General features: G+C 44.2%; 1 protein-coding gene across 2 annotated transcripts in view; it reads left to right on the forward strand.

The window, feature by feature from the left end:
* SLC35A5 (solute carrier family 35 member A5) overlaps window positions 1-16,779 on the forward strand; it is a 130,344-nt gene that overhangs the window by 20,786 nt on the left and 92,779 nt on the right. For both annotated transcript variants that reach the window (XM_086934099.1, XM_086934100.1), the window contains exon 2: window positions 15,528-15,618. The gene's annotated coding sequence lies outside the window, so the exon portion shown is untranslated. The remainder of the gene's footprint in view (window positions 1-15,527; window positions 15,619-16,779) is intronic.

A 16,779-nucleotide genomic window follows, 5' to 3' on the forward strand; every position in this document is an offset into this window, starting at 1 on the left:
TGGAGTGTATGTTGCATTAAGTGCAGTGTAATTTATGTAGCATATAATTATGTGGCACTGAGTGTGTGAGGGTGCAGTGTGTGTGAGGGTGTAGTATGTGTGAGGGTGCAGGGTGTTTGAGGGTGCAGAATGTGTGGGCGCAGTGTGTGTGGGCTAAAGTAGTGAGAGGGCGCAGTGTGTGTGTGGCCTAAAGTAGTGTGAGGGCGCAGTATGCGTGGCCTAAAGTAGTGTGTGGGCTCAGTGTGTGTGTCGTGTCATAAAGTAGTGTGAGTACGAGTGAGGACGAGTTCCAAGCCTGGTAGAGGAATGTTGGCTCGGTAATTTTCCACAGCAGCCGCCCCAGCCAGGCTGGTGGTATGACACCAGCAGATGCAATATTTAGCAATCAGACAGTGTCAGAGAGGAAACGGACAGTCTGGCTGCGAGCAGAAGGCGGCTGAGGCATGGAGTGGGAAATCAACACTGGAGGAGACAGAAGCCTGTGAAGAAAGCACGCATGAGATGGAGGAGCAGAAATCCGGAGGAAGAAAGCTTGAGAAAGTTGAAGGATAGGGAGAAAGATGCAGATAAAGTCAGTGAGTAAGGAAACGATGGGGAGAACGGAATGGACCTAGAGCAAGAAATATGAAGTTAAAAGGCAGAGAGGAGGCTGAGAGCGCGTGGCTAACTGAGAACATCTAAGCGGCCGAAAGGGGATAAAGGAGGTGCGAGTGCACGCCGAGGTGAAGGACTGTGCGAGAAGGGAGGGGGAAATGCCAGCAGGAGAGGAGCCTGCAGGCTGTTTAAGGCAGATGGTGTCTGCGCGCAAAGGACTGGGCGAGAAGGGAGGGGGAAATGCCAGCAGCAGAGGAGCCTGCAGGCTGTTTACGGGAAATTGCGTGAAAAGGGATGTTCATAACATTAACATTAGAAGAACCACACGAGTCAGCAGAGTAAGACCTTCTGCAGCGTCTAAAGACAGGAGTGTAGCCAGCAGCATCAGAGATCAGTTGCACTACTTAGTTACGTTATGTAATTTAAACATGCACAATTTATATTGGTATGTATGTTAAACGTGCACACACTTTATTTTCTTTTAAAGCATGACTGCTGATGTGGCTCCACATGGCCCCATCCTTAAAAGTTACCGAACAGTGCGACGGTCGGTAGGTGAGTGCCGTGCTGAAAGCAAAATGTTTTAAAAAGTTTCTGACAGTGCGGTGGCCGTGAGATGGGTGCTAAGAGAGAAATGCTCACCTGAAATGTTAAACAAGAAGCGGTACAATTGCTCAGGCAGTGCCCCGCAAGTGGTGTGTGCGGCCGCCACTGCTGAAGCGCGGGGTGCCGGGCGGCTTGAGAAAGAAGTTTAAAGAAAAAAGTTAAAATAAAACTAGACACAGCCTGGCTGGTAAGACTGGTAGATAGACTAAGAAGACGAACTACCCAACGTTCCTTGCTTGCTATTACTGCACATGAGCATGGTGTTGACCTGAAGCGCCATGCCCCTCCTCCTGGGAGTAAAACTTTGCAAGTACAACAAGAAACATAAAAGCAGGAGCCGTGCTCAAACATGAAACACAGCACCAGTGTATATAAAAGTTATGCACATAATGCACTGCATGGTGCATCTGATGACACGAGATAGCAATTCTTGAGGGAAGTGTGGTGAAGCCTGGTGCGATGAGTCGGTGCCATGCTGAGAGAGAAATGCTCGCCCGAAATGTTTAAAAGAAAGTTACCGAACAGTGCGACGGTCGTTAGATGAGTGCCGTGCTGAAAGCGAAATGTTTTTAAAAGTTACTGACAGTGTGGTGACCGTGAGATGGGTACCTAGAGAGAAATGCTCACCTGAAATGTTTAAAAGAAAGTTACCAAACAGTGCGACGGTCGTTAGATGAGTGCCTTGCTGAAAGCGAAATGTTTTTAAAAGTGGGTATGCGAGGCGAGAGGCAGGCAAAAGGAAAAACATGCCCAGAAGTTGTGTGTGCACGCGTGCGCTAAAATGAAATTAAAAAAAGAACGAGACACGGCCTGGCGGCCGTAAAAGTGAAAGTACTATAATTATATAAAATAATTAGGGGAGGAGAAATGCCTGAGGGCAGAGCGCACGCTGGGGGAAGCTGTGGGAGGGAAGCAGATGGCTTTGATGCGTGCACAAGCTTTTCACGGGCACTGCATGAAATCGCCCTTTTGGTTAAGCTTTGGTTAGGCCCCTATATCTCTTGCCAGCAATGCGCAAGCGCATTAGCAGGCGAGACCTAAAAATCTCCGCCTCCAGGAATAAACAGCGATTTAAAAAGGTTTTAAATTGGAAGCGGGTTTACTCCAAGGCTGCTCGGCCAGTAAAAGTGAATGTTTAGTTTGTGAGGAAACAACAAGTGGTTCTGATTTGTGTGCCCTCGGGCTGGGCTTGTGCCTTCCGTGAACCCTGCGCAGCTTTCACCCCGAGGAAGTCTTCTTCCCTTCACACTACAGGCGGCGAGACCTTACTTGAGACCACCCACGGCGCTGAGACAGGGCACACATGTGGCATTGTGAATTGGCCCGGGCGTTCACTCGGAGGCAGTGGTGCCGGTTTCATCCATTGCACCTGCCTCCATTTTTTCGGGAGCCAGAGGAGATGCACATACCTCCAAGCGGCCTGAGAAGGAGGGATCAGGAGCAGAGAGCTCAGGACTGCTGCCGATCTGACCTGAGATAAAGTTACTCTGGTCGTGCGCAGCTGATATTAGATCGGGTCCTTGTCCGTACTCTTTCCATGGTGGGCGGGTACCCGCGCACTCGCTCAGTGGGTAGGAGGGACGCACTGGTCCTTTTTCTCTTTCGCAGCTGTATAGGAGGCCGAGAGGGGGCACGTGCCGGCAGTCAGACAGACGGACGGACCGAGCGCCATGGAGCCGGAGCCGCCGCTGCTGCTCACCTCCTGCCTCCTGCTGCTCGGCGGCCCGCGCCGACCTCTCCGGTGAGTGCGAGGAAAGAGGGGGGGACATCTCACCCCTGGGGGGTGGGGTGTGTGTGTGTGTGTCTTTGTATGTGTGCGCGTGTAAATGCGCTCGTGTGTCTCTGTGTGTGTGCTCGTGTGCGTGCGTGTGTCTCTGTGTGTGTGTGTGTGCTCGTGTGTGTGCATGCGTGCTTGTGTGAAAAGCAGGGACTGTGGCTGTGTGTGTGTATGCCATGTGTCGCAGGTGCGAGACCTAAAAAATAAAAATAAAGCAAAATCAATTAGTTTTGGGAAATAAAGATTGTGGGTCAAATGCATAAAGGCATCAGCAAAAAGGTAGTCCAAGATAGGGAAAAATGATGGTGCTGCGATTAAAGAATAACATCAAAAGCGTGATGAGTTGTCCCATGGAAAGAAAAGTAGCAATGCATATAGTTGCAAGATTTTGCGATGCTCCTCCTTTAGGGTTTCTTCTTTTATAGTCTCTGACACCTTAATGAAGTGTCACTCCACTAGTCAGTCCATCATATGATTAGTGTACATATGTAGTCCCAAAATATATTTTAGTTACTCCTGCAATCTTTCCCAAGTACTTCATGTGAACAACTTGGCTTTCAGGTCATCACAAGTTTGTCAACGGTAAGAAATATACAGTGTAACAGACTATGGCATCGAGTTAGAGTTGATTTTTCCACCGAGAATGTCCTTTGTATGTGAGATGAAACATGCACAGAACACCTAATGCAACATTTGCAGAAATGCCAATAAATTATTAAGCTTGCTAAGGGAAAAAATGCAACTTTATAAAGAACACATTTTTAAATCCTAAAATGCATATATCTGATTTAAATGAATAATCTTAATTAAAATCAAATATAATGCATTGAATCAACATTTCATAATAAAAGGAAACTAATAGTTTCACCAATGTTTTAACATTGGCTATGGCCTACTGCCATAATTTTCAACATCTATACATGTAAGTTATTCTTAAAAAACATTTTGTTAAAATAGTTTCCTAGTTTTTATAATCCTTAGGGTCTCTATTTTCACATCTGTAAGTTTTAATTTCCTAACTAATTTTATCGCATAGCTGCAGTACAGTCTATTCTTAAAATATTTGCAATGAAAGGCAGTAGAATGGGTAGGCCTCCTCTTTAGATTAATTAATTTTAGTCAGTACGTGAATACTAAAACATAATTTCATGAATAATCTTTTTTGATGATTATCTATTAATAAGGGTTATAACTATTTAGCTATGTATTTTTTCCTTTTCTAATTCTTTCAAGTGCACTTTTACCTCTAATTGCGAATCAAGCTATCACCATATCTACTCATTAGATCTCAAGCAGATTACAGGTTTGGTGTCTTTAACCTCTTTCTTCTACTCTCTTCTAAGATTTTCATTTCCTCATACTATTTACCTTGTTCTTCCTCTATTACAAGATCAGTTCTGATTCTTTTCACTCCTTGTTTGACTTTTCGGTATTTTTAAATTTGAAAGATATCATCCGCATTATGTACAAAGAGATCACCACTAAAGGTCTCAACATGGAGATTACTAATCCGTTCTTTAGTTACCAAACCAGTTGCTAACAGTATACAACCCCTTATCTATTATTTCCCATGCATCATCTGATTTTAAACCCCTTAAGTCCTTATTTAAATCAGTATTGTTTTTGATGTAACTCTTAGTCTCTGCTCTTGTCTGGTATGTAGGTGCAACAATGAAGGACTTTTAATAATCAACAGATTCTGCCATCCTTCACGAGAAGGATATCGAGCAAGTCAATTTTTTAATCACCCTCGATCTTATTGAAATCATTTTGGCATCTATAACAGAAATTCTCCCAGCTGTACTGGCGGCTAATTTATCAACTATAGAAGAAAGTTGTCTTATATCATGTGAGTTTGATGCCACTCCTTCTGAAGGTATTTAAAACTTCGAAAATATCACCTACTATTGCACTTCTCTTCCTTTTCCCGTTCTCAAATTTGATTTCTCTTTCAAAATCTTTAGCATGATATATTTTTGGAAAAATGATTCCCATATTATAACTTCCATTCTAACCTCTTGGTAATCTATATAAAGCATTCTTTCCACAAATATATTACACCCCAGGAAAGATGGGATCATACCCTCTAACTATCTTCTCCAGTTCTCACTTATTTCAAAAATATGTTCACATTCACTTGAACCTGCAGAATTTGTGTTAATAATCGATCTTTTTCTATATACACAAACTTTACCCTTGTGTTGACAGTCTAAAGCTAATGATGCTATTCCTTCTAGTATATTATTTTTCCTGTGGTAGTTTCCAAGGAGTTTATTTTGTATTTGTATTTGTATTTAATTTATTTATAAAGCGCTAACAATCATCCTAGGTAGGATATCACGGCGCTGAGGTTTGGTGCTGAGGGGTACGGTGACCGCATTGGTTACTGATTATTCTGGTTTAGGGAAGAGTAGTGTCTTTAATTGTTTCCTAAATGATAAGAGACATTCTGTCAGTCTGAGATTGGGAGGTAGATCATTCCACTTGGTTGCAGCTAGATGAGAGAAAGCCCGCTCTCCCATCCTGACAGTCTTCACGTGGGTAGTGTTTGCTCTTCCTGAAGTTCTGGATCGAAGGTTCCTCGATGGTCTATGGAATTTGACTTTATTGTGTAGAATGGTAGGGCCTGTATTGTAAAGTACCTTGTGTGTGATACACAGTAATTTGAAGTTGGCTCTTTGTCGCATTGGGAGCCAATGTAGTTCTCGCATGCAACTTTTGGCCGAATCATATCTCTTCTTATTGCATACAGCCTTTGCCGCGGCATTTTGCACTATCTGCAGTTTAGAGAAAAGATAGTCTGCCATTCCAACAAACAGAGAGTTGCCGTAGTCCAGTCTGCTCATCAGCAGCGACTGGACCAGGGTCTTCCTACACTCAGTCGGAATCCAGGGGAAGACTCGTCTGAGCATTTTCAATAATGCAAAGCCTCTGCCACAGACAGTGGAGACATGTGATTTCATGGACAGAGCACTGTCCAGTACCACACCCAAGTTTTTCGCTTTTATGGTAGGATTTGGGGGCAAGCCCAGGTTACTTGGCCACCAGCTGTTGTCCCAGAGCTGGGGATTTTTGCCAAACAGGAGGATTTCTGACTTGTCTGCATTTAATCTCAGACAGTGCTCTTGCATCCAATTGGCCAGCTCAGTCAGGCATTTTAGTAGTCAAGTTTTAGGATCATCTTTCTCATCAATGGTGACCATCAGCTGGGTGTCGTCAGCATAAGAACACATTTCAACACCCCACTTTCTTCCAATGGCTGCCAATGAGGAAACAAATACATTAAACAGGGTTGGGCTTAATGAAGCCCCCTGAGGAACCCCATATTTAATGTTTCGCTGGGGAGAAATGAAATCACCCAGACACACTGATTGTGTTCGATCCGCCAAAAAGGATTGTAGCCATCCCAATGCCTTGTCTCGAATACCTTTCCCTTCCAGGGCTTTCAGTAGTTGGTCGTGTGGTACGGTATCAAAAGCCGCCGATAAATCCAAGAGTATCAGGACGACTGTCTTACCCTGATCCACCTGGGCCCTGATATTATCCGTCACCGCCAAAAGTGTTGTTTCAGTACTGTTGTTCGCCCTGAAACCTGTCTGAGAGACATCCAACAGTTCATTGGCTTCCAAATAAGTGGATAGCCGTCTATTGACCAGTTTCTCCAGCAATTTTGAGAGGTAAGGTAACTGGGATATTGGTCGATAGTTGGCAGGGTTGTTTACATCTAATCCTGCTTTTTTTTACTAATGGGGTGACTAGGGCCTGCTTCCAAGATCTTGGAAATTTAGCAGAGCCTAAGGAAAGATTGAGTGCTTTCGTTACGGCAGGGCAAATTACAGGAGTTAGCTGAGAAAAAATGTGGTGCGGACATGGATCTAGTGAGGATCCTGACTTAACTTCGAGCATGACTTTGCCTACCTCGGCTTCTGAAAAAGGGCCAAAACTTGAACAGGTAACTTGAGTTGTGGTTGGCATACTGCGCTCAATAGTTTCTGGTCTACAATTAGGAAAAGAGGCATAAATGATATCAATTTTCTCACAGAAAAAATCATTTAGTTTATTGCAGTTCTCTTGTGATGGAGTAAGTTTTACTGAAAGATTTGTTGGGTTACATAATTCCCCGACAATTTTAAAAAGTTCCTTTGAGGAATTTGTATTCTCAGTGATTCTACGTGTAAAATACTCCTTTTTAGCCTTCTTGATTGCTTTATTGTAGAGTACGAGTGCTGTTTTATAAGTGTTTCTGGTCTCGTCTGACTTGCCTATTCTCCATTTATGTTCCAGAGATGTACATTTTCTCTTTAGAGATTTCAATTCTGGTCCGTACCACCTTTCCGATTTTGTAGTTCTGGGTTTGTGATGAACTCGGAGGGTGGAACAGAACTCAAGTGCAGTCTTAATACTTGTGTGAAGTAAATCTATTTCTTCATGAATGTCAGTAGATGCTAAACTCGGGTGTGAAAAATGTTGTTTGAATTTGTCTATTGAGAAATTTTTCCAACTCCTCGTGCTTGCTACACTTGGACCCAGTGTTCTCGTGTGTATAGTAGGTAGATTGATACGGAAAATGATCATATAGTGATCTGTCCATAGCAGAGGTGTTACAGAGTCAATGTCAATCGATTCCATGTTAGAAAATACCAAGTCCAATATGTGACCTGCCGTGTGTGTAGGATGATTAACTCTTTGGGATATCTGCAAGATTTCCATATCCTCCACTAATTGTTTTGTTAGGGGGTTATTGCATTTATCAAAATGTATGTTAAAATCTCCGAGGAGGAGGATATTTTTATTCTTCAAACAGACTGGCATAATTTGCTCCAGTAATTGGCAACGCATTAGTACTTAATGTTATTTAGGAAGTTGATTCTTTATATAGTACACCAAAGTAAAGTATAGTGTGCACAGTCCAGTGGATTCACAGGTATAGCAGAGGCTAAAGTAGACAGTACCTTACTCTCTTTTGTGGTAGTTTGGTTGAGCAGTCAGGCTTATCAGTGGGTAGTGTTAAGCATTTGTTGTACACACTCAGTCTAGAAATGCCACACACTCAAAGACTTAATCCAGACCAATTGTTTGTATAAAAAGTTATTTTGTTGTTTTATTTCTAGAACCTAGATTTACTTAGTAACAGGTAAGTTATACTTTCCATACAATGTTACTTTTCAAAATACAGTGATAACTGTTTTTTTAAGAACATTCAAACTATTTTTGCAGCTGAGAAAATGGTTTGTAAGCTGTTAAAACCACTTGAAATTACTTTCAGATTACTTTGTAGTTACTATTCTGGTTTTCATAAAACAAACTTGCAACACGGTCTAAGCATCACAGGAAATCAGTAAGTAGGTTAACTCTGTTAAAGTCCCAAAGTTACTTTTGTTGCAGTACAAGACAGTTCAACACTTAGAAGTTTTTCAGAGAAAACCCACCATACAATCCTATGGAGAAAAACAATGTGTTAGGTTTACTGTGTCTCTATCTGCAGGGTACTTCATAAACGGTTTTAGGACTGGAGTTTTGGAGGGTAGAACCAAAGTTCAGGTTGGCAGTTAAGGGGCACCACCAGCGACACTAGGCGGCCAGGTGCAGAGTGCAGGGTGCCAATATTAGCTAATGGAGCTGGGGGCACTTTGGTTAGGTCTGCTCATGGACAGGCCACTCGGTCTTGGGAGTCAAGCTCCGGGGGATATGGTAAGGGCAAAGGGGTTTCCAAGTTAGCTTCAAGTTCACATCACCTGGGGCGCAGGGGCAGCCAGTTGCAGAGTGCTCAGAAGTTGTCTGGAGCCCAATGCTTTCCTATGGAGGATGTCGGTCAAGGAAAATGCCTGCAGGCTGAAGCCAGAAGACTGGATGCAGGGAACCAATGACCGGAGGATAAAGTCGAAGACTTGCCAGACACCAGGACACCATCTGTCGGGCACCTGCACCTCGGGGGCAAGAGCTGCTGGTGCAGTGGTGTCTTTTAGTGTCACATTCTTCTCACCGGTTCCGGTCACGGTTGGAGGGGGACTCTTCAGGATGAGGCTGCAGAAGTCGCGGAGAAGGTCGTACAACACTGGATCACAGGTTCAGATCCCCGGGGGGGACCTCGCTGAGGTGTTGGGCCCCTCGAACTCAGGCCATGGGTGTCTGGTGCAGAGTGGTGAGGACTAGCAGATTTGGCTGGATCTGGAGTCCTGTCTGGGGATTGGTGCGGTACCAATCTGGTGTCCACAGGAGATCAGAGTTCTTTGGGAAGGCTGGCCAGGTTTCGGGGTTCTTGGAGGCTGTTGCTGCAGGACATGCCGGTTTCAGCTTGCAGGGATTCCAAAGCAGGAGACAGGCTGGTAGGGTTGGGGCAGAGGCAGTTTTCATCGTCCTCTTCTGCGGTGCAGCTCTTAGGTCCATCGTCTTATTGAGTCAAATCTGAAGAGGCAAGTTTCAGAGGTACCCCTAAGTGTTAGATTTCGTGGTGTTACAGGGGAGAACAGGTTGGAACCAATGGGTCCCTTCCCTGGGGTGTCTGCACTCCCAAGTATGCCACCCTTCAGTGGGCGGGGCATAGGTCTCTTCCTGATTTGAGGGCAGGGACTGAGAGGTGGCCTTCAGTTCGCCTCCCCATCTGAGGCGTGGGGTTGGCAAAGGTGGACACACCTTAATTACTGTCTAGGTTTCCCTGCTGGTTCTCGTCCCCAAAATGGAGGTCAGACCTGTGCTAGCCAGTTGTTGCTAGCAGCAGAAGGCTGGGGGGTAGCTAACAAAGGCGTCAGGCCTTTGCAGCTCCCTCTTCGAAAACCCTTGGGGAGAGGAGTTGGCCTAATGGCAAAGGCAGTCGCCCTCAAATCTGGGTGTCAGCAAGGATGCGAGACATCCTGCGATTCTGGACAAATCACTTAATCTCCCCTTGCCTAACCAAAATGAATGTGTCCTCATGTAACTCAACTGGTGCTTGTGTAAAGCTCTCTGATACCCCATACTTTCGGGTCATGTTTGACCTATATAAAACTCTGTGTTGGAAACAATTAAAACCCTTGCCCATCCTGGGGGAGAAGACATGACACCTCTGCCCAGAATGTGTTTGTTTCCAGACCCAGAGAGTGGAGGGCTCTCTCTCTACCCAGGGTCCAGAAATCTGCCTGGTGGTGGCAGATGGCAGGAAGTCAGTCGGGAACCACACCAAAGTTGGTTGTTTTTCAGGGGGCATCTCTAAGATGCCCTCTGAATACATTTTTCATTAAATCCCACCATGGCATTAGAGTCTGCTTAATGTGCTTGGAAGTTTGATACCAAACTTCTTAGACTTTAGTAAAGCCATCATGGAGCTTTGGAGTTTGAGTTGACAAACTCCCAAACCATGCACTCAAAATGGATCTACTGCACTTACAATGTCTGTGAATGATACAGGAACTGTAGGTGCATATTGCTCCTGCCAATATGCCCTCACCTGACGTACCCATGCCACAGGTAGTGTTGAGGGGACATGACAGGGTGAGGGATTAAGGTGATGGGTCCCTGAGGATGGCACAATACATGCTGCAGCCCTCTCTGGTCACAAGGCCCTTGGTACCAGGTGTACCTTTTACAAGTGGCTTATATGTGGTCCAGAGGTGTACCAATTGTGGGTACCAAGGTACAGTTCTGGGAAAGAACACAGGTGCTGGCGCCTGGTTAGCAGGATCCCAGCACACACACACACACACACAAACACACACACACACACTGCCAAGTTGACATCAGGTATGTGGCAAAAGGTTAGGGGGTAACTGTTAGACCTGGTACCATTGGCGTGAGTCTCCCTTCCATTTTTCGCTGTTGTCTTTGTTTTTTATATGTTTTTGCTGGCTTACATGCTTTGGGCACTGTGCCACTGCTATTCAGTGTCACTGTGCAAGTGCTCCCTATTGTATATTGTTGCAATGGACTAGTGACTACATGATTGGCTTATTTGATTTACTTGTCAGACCCTAGTACAGTGCACCATGTGTTCCCAGGGCCTGTAGATCAAATGCTGCTAATGGGCTTGCAGCACTGATTGTGCCACCTACAGAAGCAGCTTGTAAAGTGTTTCTCAGGCCTGCCATTGCAGAGACTGTGTGCAGGCTAGTACTGCCATGTCGACTTGGTAAGTGCACCTACTTACCAGTCCCTAAACCTTCTCTTTTCGACATGTTAGCCACTCCTAAGGTAGGCCCAAGGGCAGGGTGCATTGTAAGGAAAAGGTAGGACATGCCCTGGTGTCTGTGGCATGTCCTGATAGTGAATTACAGCCAATTTCGTTTTACACTGTTGCAAGGCTACCTGTCCCCATAGGATAGAATGGGCAGTTTGATTTTAACATCTTATAATACTAACTGACCCAGGGAACATGGTAGAAAAACAAATTTAGTATGCCTGAACTCAGAATGTTAATATACATCTTTGAGTGAAGGTGATGTTTACTTACTGTGTTTGAAAATAACACTTTCAGAAAGTAGGTATTTTCTTACCTAACCATCCAGCCTGCCTCTGCTGAATTGTGTATTGCATGTCTGGTTTGTGAGAGACAGGAGGGCTTGGGCTTTAGCAGTCTGAGTCAGGGCTGGGCTGAATAGGACCTTGGCTGAATAGAGAGTAGGGGGAGGAGATTTCCTTTAAGCTACCTAGGCCAGGTCTGCTTTCAACAATGCTGTCTCCACCTCCTGCCAGGAACCTGCACCAGTGAGGACAGAACTGGTTTTGGCAAGGTACAGACACTCTCTGCCTTCAGAGAACAAAGAAATTAGTAGCATAAATATTGGGGCCCAGACCCCAAGACTTTAGATCACTTCTGGGAATCAAGACAAACCTTTGCCAATGAGAAGAACCAAGGAAGCAGAAGGATTTGACTGCCATTGTGCTATTTTCTGGGGTTGGCCTGTAGTGGTTGCGTATTTGCCAAGGAAAGGAGAAGGAACTTTTAACTAACTTTCATCGTCTTGAAGAAGAATCTCCAAGGCCTTGACGTGTGCTTGCCCCCTGCTGAAGTCTCGGGCATACAAGACTTCACCACCAGCCCCCCCCCTGAATTTCCTTGTTGGGATTTCTGTCTGCAGAAGCCTGCGTATTGTTGGGAGCTGGAAGCGAGACACCACGATAAGAAGCGTGTCACCACCACTGCTTTTGCCGTCGCATCACCGGAGAAGCGTGTCGCCACCGCAAGGGTCGCAGTCGCGTCACCGGAGAAGCATGTTGCAGGGCCTGTCGCGGCTCAGAGGTTCCCAAGTCGCAGCACGATTGTCTGGTGTGCACGCATCACCTTCACGTCGTCGCACCGCAGCAAAGACGCCATCTTGTCGTATCGCATCGGATTGTCTCATCGCATCGAGGCGCCATCTTGTCGCATCGTAACCGGAACGCAATACGAGATCATCGCATCACCTCCTCTCCAGTAAGAAACAGACGCATCGCCTACTTTGCGCAAGCATTGAGGAACAGACGCATCGCCTCCTCCAAAGTAAGGAACCGCCGCCTCGTTCTCCCTGCCAACCTTTTGTTTACCTTGCATTGCACATCCAAAGGTACTTTGTGAGAAACATGTTGCATTTACCATCACCTTTAAACTAAGCTAATTTTATCATTTAAGTCATGTTCTTAATACTGTATTGTGGATTTTTGTCGTTTGGGTCTTGTGTTAAGTCTATATAAAGAATACTCATTTTTATAAAACCTGTATGGTGTCCATCTGTAGTGTTTTCACTGTATTACTATATGTGTACAAATACTTTACACACTGCCTCTGAGCTAAGCCTACCTGCTCATGCCAAGCTACCACCGGGTTGAGCAGAGGTTATTTTAGGAGTGTAGCCCCCTTACCCTGACTAGAAGCAGGGGTCCCTATTCAGACCCCCCAGATTATAGCGGCATAGATTTGGAAATTTAGCGGCATAAAAATGGAAATTTAGCGGCACAAAAATGGAAATTTAGCGGCATTATTGCGGCACTTCATTTTACTTGTAATCATTCTTTTTCAGCCTTAAATCAATGGAAACTAATGTAACAGAGTATTCCACTTTGAAATAGGCATGTTTAAAGTGCCTGCAACTCTACAGAAGCAGAACTCTAAATCTTACCTCGTGAGCGGGGGCCCTATTTCTCCATGGAATGTTTAGCGTCATTCTGCCATGTGCATAATGGAAATGAATAGCATAGGCGGGAGACAAGCTTAGAGTGGCACATTATGCTAGCACACAATATTCACCTTGGCGGTTTGGGGAGCTGGAAATCAGCCACATTCACATAAAATTTGGTAGCAGACTAGTGAAGCAGCCAGACCTTTAAATTCTTCTGCACAATTTGACTTTTTTGGGCGGCTCCTTGCATGTTGACACACACGCCTGAGTCATGTGAGCAATATCTGGTTTGGAGGAATCTGATACTAGTTTGTCCAGGCAGACTGAGACACAGCAGGCCCTGTACATAATATGCAGGCCCTGTGAAGAAATTATTTATTTTATTTTTGGCATATAGAAACAGATAGCTAGACAGAATCTGAAATACCATCACAATCAATTAAAATTCACGCAGCTAATATAAAATGATTTAAAAAAAATAACTAAGTTTAAAACATACATGGGCAGTTTCTATAGTGTACAAAATCCAAAATGATTGGGCCGCAAAACTACAGTTCCTCAATAACTAAAGAGGATGTGGCAATCACATTCCAGTTTCTCTTATTGCAAGACATACTCAGTTCAGTCTCTGGAACGAAGCAAATCAATACACCAAAAGCCCTCTGCTCTAGCCAGTGTCCCACCCGCCTGCTCCTCATCTGCCAGCAACCTGCCACCAGTGCCCTCTCTGCCCACACCTCACAATTTCACTTTTGTTTAGTGTTTTAAAAAGACGCTTTTATGTCAAAATTAGTAGAGATGCGTTGGCATCTGTCAAATGGGAATCAACGCACGAGATCTGAAAATAAGTTTGGCAAAGGAGCGTGCAGCCAGAACAGCAGCCGGGGGTCAAACAGTAAGAGCAGTTATCATGACCCCAACCACAGAAAGAACGGTATCGCGCTATTTATGGCATCACTGCTGGTTCTAAGCGCTGTAAATAACAGGATTTACTCTTACCTAAACTCATGGTACTCCGCTTTACCAAACCCAGGTGGATGGAAACTCGTTACTTTCAGATCAGAGCAGATACCACTGAGAAGCATTAATTCATTCAACCAGCCTGGGGGGACGAGGTTAACGAATTCCAGCGGCGGCATCACTCTGGTGCAAGGTGAGTGATGTATGGGAATTATTCTTTAAAAAAGTGTTCATGCATGGAACTGACTCTAGAAGCAGGGGTTGCTGGCCCCAAATTCGTAATATAACTTGCATACAATTCAGATGCTAGACGGGGTCCGTTCCTCTGTCATTACTCGGGATATATTTTTATGCAGGTTTTGAGACACAGTCTTCAAAAGGAATGTAGCGTTGCCATATGCAAGAATCGCAGGACTAAAACAAGAACCTGTCCCATGAAAGGAAGGAAATGGAACAGGACCGTTACGCAGAAGTGATACGTGCATGCGCATCGTAAAAAGAAAGCCTATTGAAACCTGACAGGGAACGAGAAGCAAAAGCTCTAAGCAAACACGCCTGAAGGTATTAATATCTACTCATAAGAAGCATAGGGATAAACATCACCAGCAGGCTAACAAAGCATGTAGAGCCGGCTGGAGACAACGAGTCAGCAGTTCTACCTAGTGCTTTGAGGCAGAGAAAACAGAGAAGCCTACACCAAGCTACATTACGGCGGCACGTAGTGACGTATGCGCGTGCAACCAATAGGAAGCCAGAAGTTTTTCCTCTCTCCTGGGAGACCCTTTTTTAGCGGCCAAAATAGCAAATTTCGTGGCCATCGCGGTAATCGGCCGATTTCGCGATTTTTTCGTGAATCGCGAAATGCTGGAGGGTCTGCCTATTTGGACAAAGGTGCTAACCATTGCCAACTAGAGGCCCCCAGTTCTAACAGTAACCATGCAAAAGGGAACATTTTCCTACAGTTAAAATATCTTGTCTTACTTCTACGAAGTTTATAAAATTCTTCTCAGCTCTCCCTAATTTACATGTTGGGTTATTTCTAAGTTGTAGAATCCTTTTGTGCCTTTCCATGCTGCCCCAATTGCATTGTCGTGTTATTGCATTTTCGTAATATATCAAGTGTTCATGATAGTTTAGCGTCAGCAGTCTTTAGACAGTTCTTGTGATATGTCAGGACAATCACTATCTATATTTACATGCCTGGGTGCAGCATTTAAAAGGAAAGAATAAGTCCTGTTTTTGTCTTCTTTGGAGAGTTCCTCAAAAGAACAAACCTATTCTGTCTTTCCTTCATCCCCAGTCTAACTCTATTTCCCCCCATGGCCCATCTCTATAGCAAGGACTGTAAAAGATATTGTTAGAAATAAGGCACTGTAAATTTGATAAATTTTATTTTAAATTCCTGCCCATTGAACTCGCCAAAAGAATATTCCTTGTGTGTGCTCTTTGAATTTGTAGTAAAATAATTTAGTTTCTGGGAAATGGTTATGTTTTCCTAAATGTTAATTCTTCTCTGTTTTCAGTAAGCAAGTGTAACGTGCATTGGAAACTAAGAATGGTCCTTATAAGCTTCCTTCATGGGTTTGGTCTGCAACAAATGATTCTTAAGTAAGGGTAAGTATAGTGATAAGATCACTCATAAAATGAAGCACCGACATTGATCCTCCTGTGCGTTGCTTGTTTTTGTTCAGTCTTTTAACATGTAAAAACTATTATTAAATGGGCTTCGTCTTGTTTTGCTGGTTCATCACACATCTGGAAACATAGTTCACTATGTAAAGCATTATATGCTGTAGCTACATATAATCCTCCAAGCGTCAGTTTTGATTATTGATTACTGTCATATTGTTGATAATAAGTATGCAACAATCCCGTAGAATTTTGCATTATAATACTGTTTTTTTTTAACTGTTTTCTTTTGTTAGAGGAGCTAGGTATTGGCTCTGGAGTAGTGTGTAGTGACTACTCAGATTCCCTTCCTGTACCCTATTTCATGTCCAAGACCCCACAGATTAGTCGTTGGGGTTGGTGAGTGCAGATAGCCAGGGCATCTTTCTCCTACTTGATATAAAAGTACATGAATTTTCTCTTTGTATGGGTTCATGAGAACTACTTTACTGCAGAAAAAATACTTGCAGTTAAAACCAGTACTGGTTTTTGTTATTCCATTTATACATTTCTCACCTACTCACACAAGTGAGTTACCATTTTTATCAGGAGACTTGGGGGAATGTTGGGTGGAAAGAAGTTTGTGCTTCCCCCTCAGATTCCAAAGCTTTCCATCTCAGAAGTGTGAGGAAAATGTGTGTTTTTCTTTGTTTGGGACAAATTGTGAGGTTTGCAGGGGATACTGGGTAGCAGAATCTGGTGAGAGCCATACAAGCCATCCCACCCTAGATTCCCCTGGGTGTCTAGTTTTCAGAAATGTGCAAGTTTGCTAGATTTCCCTAGTTGTCTGCTGAGCTAGTTCCCAAAATCCACAGCTCTGCACTTTGCAAATAAAGGGTCAGTTTTCAGTGGAAGTTTGTGAAGTGTCCACATTGCATTTAGTGTTGTTTCCTGTCGCAGGCACTAGGCCTACCCAAGCAAGTGAGGTACACTTTTTATCGGGAGACTTGAGAGAATGCTGGGTGGAAGGAAGTTTCTGGTTCCCTTCAGATTCCAAAGCTTTCCTTCACAGAAATGTGAGGAACATTTGTTTTGTAGACTAACTTTGAGGTTTGCATGGGATTCTGGGTAGCAGAATCTGATGAAAGCCGCACATCGCCCCATCCT

This window comes from Lissotriton vulgaris, chromosome 8, assembly GCF_964263255.1.
Source record: "Lissotriton vulgaris chromosome 8, aLisVul1.2, whole genome shotgun sequence".
NCBI lineage: Eukaryota > Metazoa > Chordata > Amphibia > Caudata > Salamandridae > Lissotriton > Lissotriton vulgaris.